Raw genomic sequence first — 4001 nt, forward strand, 5'->3', positions numbered from 1 at the left:
CAACGCAACATTGGCAAATATAAACTTCACATACATGCATGCACTAGAGTCTGCAGTACGGGATTAAAGAAACTGGTCGTTTCTGATTTTTATTATACCTGTAACATTTAGACCATTTAAAAGATGGGCATGGGAAAGGCTAATAATGTGGCAGTACACATCGTCAGTGACGCAAGTGTTACGTACTGTGTTTTCTAGCTTGTGTAACTAAATACGTAGGGGATCAAATTTCACAGCAGTGTGTGTGTGTGTGTGTGTGTGTGTGTGTGTGTGTGTGTGTGTGTGTGTGTGTGTGTGTGTGTGTGTGTGTGTGTGTGCGTGTGTGTGCGTGTTTGTGTGTGTGTGAGCGTGTGTGCTCGTGCATGTGCGTGCATGTGTGTGCGTATGTGCGTGTCCGTGTGTGTGTGCATGTGTATGCGTGTGTGTGTGTGTGCGTGTGTGACCGTGCATGTGCACGTGTGTGTGCGTGTGCATGTGTGTGTGTTCATGTGTGTGTGTCTTCCTTCAACTATCACGCTGGAGACAATTTTTGGCCTTGTAACTCAGGGGTTAGAGCACTGGTCTAGTAAACCAGAGTCATGAGTTCAAATCTCATCAAGGCCTCTGCCTGTCCTTTAAAATGTCTAAGTTAGTCTAGGGGGCTGGTATGTTGATTAATGTGTTTACTTTACAGACAGAAAGTGCAGAGTTTGATTCTCAAATGGGATAACTGCCTACACTTAAAATGGCCCACAAGGGCAGTTAGCCTAGTACTAATATATGAACTTATGAACTCAAGCAATGTCAGGTTAACTCTTACATAATAAGAATGAACAAGGAATCATTGTTAGCTGTAAAAATGTTACATGTAAATATATATTTTAAGTACTGCTTTGCATTTTGTAAACTTAGGATGTACTAGACTAAAAGACAAGTGTGTGTGTGTGTGTGTGTGTGTGTGTGTGTGTGTGTGTGTGTGTGTGTGTGTGTGTGTGTGTGTGTGCGTGTGTGCGCGCGTGCATGTGTGTGTTGCATCTGTGGGAAATATAAAAGTATGAGGATGGGATCAGAAAAATACTCACGGAGGGAAAGGAATTAAACTTGTTGTAGCCTGAACATTCCAGCCTCCGTATTACAAAGACACTGAGAAAGAGAAAAGGAAGCAGGCAAGAAAAGGTTATGGGTGGCAAAAACAGAATCATTGCAGATTTTGACAAAAAAAAAAAGAAAAAAAAGAAGCAAACAAAAATATATAAAAGCAATGTTCAAGATTCGTAGTAGATACTTCAACAGCACAATCAATTAGGTATAATATCCTTATACCTTATTGGGTTATTCCATGGAATTTGTCATATCAGAATATGACTCATGACTGGCAAAATACAAATTTTATTCCAGAGCTATTGCAGAAAATGATAAGGAGTAAGGAACAAATGCCCTGTTGTGTTATGAATGAAGGTATTGCAAAGTGTAGTACAAATGAGCCCTCCACTTTTCATTCCAAGTGGAAAAAACACAGATTTATTGCCTGTGTATCGCAGTGACTTGTTTTATTGCATGCAGCACAGCAGTGTGGTCTTGTCAAGTTAGTGATCCCTCACTGGCAAGATGGTATATTGCTTTATATCTGCTACATTTGCTTGTGGGAGTAGTAGAAGGCATCACATCTCCAGGTACCTCTCTGCTTACTGCTGTGATCTTTCAGTTGCTGTTGCTGTGCTGTACTACAGAAGCCACTTGGTAGTATGGTGGTCTGACAGTACGTAAATGAGGTACATTGTTATCTGTGTTTAAGAACTGTACCCATGCTACTCCAGTAACCTAGATGGATAAAGCCTGACTATAACCCAGATGATACAGCACTGATTAGCAATCTGACATACTGTCAGAATGTCAGGGAGGATGGGCATGCCAATCCTCAGGGAAGAATTATTCATTAAACCCTGATGGAGACTGGGACTTACAGCAGTTGCCTGTCTGGGGTGGGAGGTAGCCAAGAAAGCAGAACTACTCTGAGACCTAAGTAACCATTGCCTGCCAAGCCTCAGAGTATAATGTTACAACACCTTGGGGGTGTAAAACTTAATAAAAAAACCTTGGTATAAAGGGCAATGTATGTGAAGTTGCTAGCTCTTAGTTGTGCTCTAGCTTTCCACTTCCCCTTTCCAAACTGACAATGGGTGAGAGCTAATGAGGGGATCTGAGTCAGGAGCACAGGAACAGTACCAAACAGGAGGGTGTCAACTGGAGGCCCACCAGGGACAAAAAAAAAACTGTACCCATATAGTCAAGTTATACAAGATGTAATCTGGCTATTGGATTCCATGCAATAACTTGTGAAATACTGACTGCACCTTTTCATATAGCCCTCGCTAGTGTAGGAATAGGTAGCTGTTCCTTTAATTTATAGATCTTACACTACCCAACACCAGGCACAGTATAAGTGTAAAACACATTGCAGCCCTGTGATATGGAAAATGGATTCGTCATCGCCACTAAACACTGTAGTTTGCTGTGAGGAAGATGTGTTTTGTTGAATCTGATAAAATGAGAAATCAGCCATACAGTCATTGTATTTCTTGCCTACCTCTCATCACTCTGAAAACCTAAATTGTAATGGACTGAAAATATGGAAAGGTGTCACTAAAAAGGTATCACTGATTTGCCCCTTTCTATAAGGTACAACAAACTTGGAGGTAGTACATTTGGAAGTAAGGGGTTTGGCCACAAATCCTCACATTATGGATAGTATGAATCTACCTCCCACAAAAAAATACTTCAATATTTTCTGTTTTCATAATTTTGGATGTCTACAATTTCAGGCATCAAAAGTATGCAGGGAGCTACATAACTCTGTTAAAAGAAACAATAAAAGAAAAAAAATAAAATTTTGCACATGCACTCTGCTGCTTTGGTTGTGTTGCATGGTAAATCATATAATATATATATTTTTTGTTTTCTTTTCTTTTTTGTCTGTTTGTTTGTTTGTTTGTTTGTTTGTTTGTTTGTTTTGTAAAGAGAGTGAAGAAGGCAGGGCAATCCCTCAAAAGCCTCCCCCTCTCTATCTCAGAGAAACAGTGACTGAACAATGAATGAATAATATGCATGTGATGAACAAAGATATACCCAGTGCAGGTTCTGCTGGGTATGGGCATGATGCATCCTTATTAGTTTTTAGAAATATAGTGTAAAGGGAAAATGTGACACTATTCTGAAATGTTTAACTTAACAAGAAGTTTCTGGTGTATTATCCCCACAGTCAGGGAACAAATAAGAAAGGAAAAGAAAACAAAAGGCACTTCAAGGTTAGTCTTGTAAGATGCAGATAATGTATTTGATCAGAATACATCCTGGGTGTGCTTCAAAGGGTAATTCTGAAATCACTATAGCACAGCTCCATTGTAGCCCAACTCATTTAGCTGGGGGAAAAAGTAGAGAATGACCTAGTAGGTCAGTGGCTTCACAGAAGTGCAGAAAGATGGCTGCTGTTTAAAGGGCTTTGGCATAGCCAGAACTGGCAGCCACACAGCTAACTAATCTGATCAGAGCTGTTTGACTGTAACCATGCTACCTGCTTGTTAGAAGGCTATGGGGTTATTATTAAGAAACTGGACATGAACAGCCATTCTTGATACCTTTAGCAGTAGGCTCAGTATTTTTACAAACCTGTAATTTTCATGTTTATGAAATTCATCTCTTTTGCTGATATGATCTTGGTTTCTTGGAAAGCAACATTTTGTACATAGTGAATTGAGATGGCACAACTGATGAGATTATAATGGTTAGTCTGTCCTTTCAACTGACATTCTCGTTCACTTACAGAGGAATTACAGAGAAATATTTTCAAGTTTGAGAAGTGTCAGTAAAGATGACAGTTAATTTTTTTTGCAGTGTCTCTTGCATATTTTTCTTTATATAACTTAAACCATATACGAATAGTTCTTGAAGATGAATCAACAGCTGAGATAACATTTTAAAAGTGGTCATTTGTGATTATTAAGTCTTGTCTACCTTCCTTCTAC

General features: G+C 39.3%; 1 non-coding gene across 1 annotated transcript; it reads left to right on the forward strand.

The window, feature by feature from the left end:
- The first annotated feature begins 531 nt into the window (after nucleotides 1–531).
- TRNAT-AGU lies at nucleotides 532–603 on the forward strand. The gene has a single exon. It is a non-coding gene; the product is annotated as a tRNA-Thr (tRNA).
- Nucleotides 604–4001: the final 3398 nt, after the last annotated feature.

This window comes from Protopterus annectens, chromosome 1.part0 (genome assembly GCF_019279795.1).
Source record: "Protopterus annectens isolate FY-2018-M chromosome 1.part0, PAN1.0, whole genome shotgun sequence".
NCBI classification, from domain to species: Eukaryota; Metazoa; Chordata; order Ceratodontiformes; family Protopteridae; genus Protopterus; species Protopterus annectens.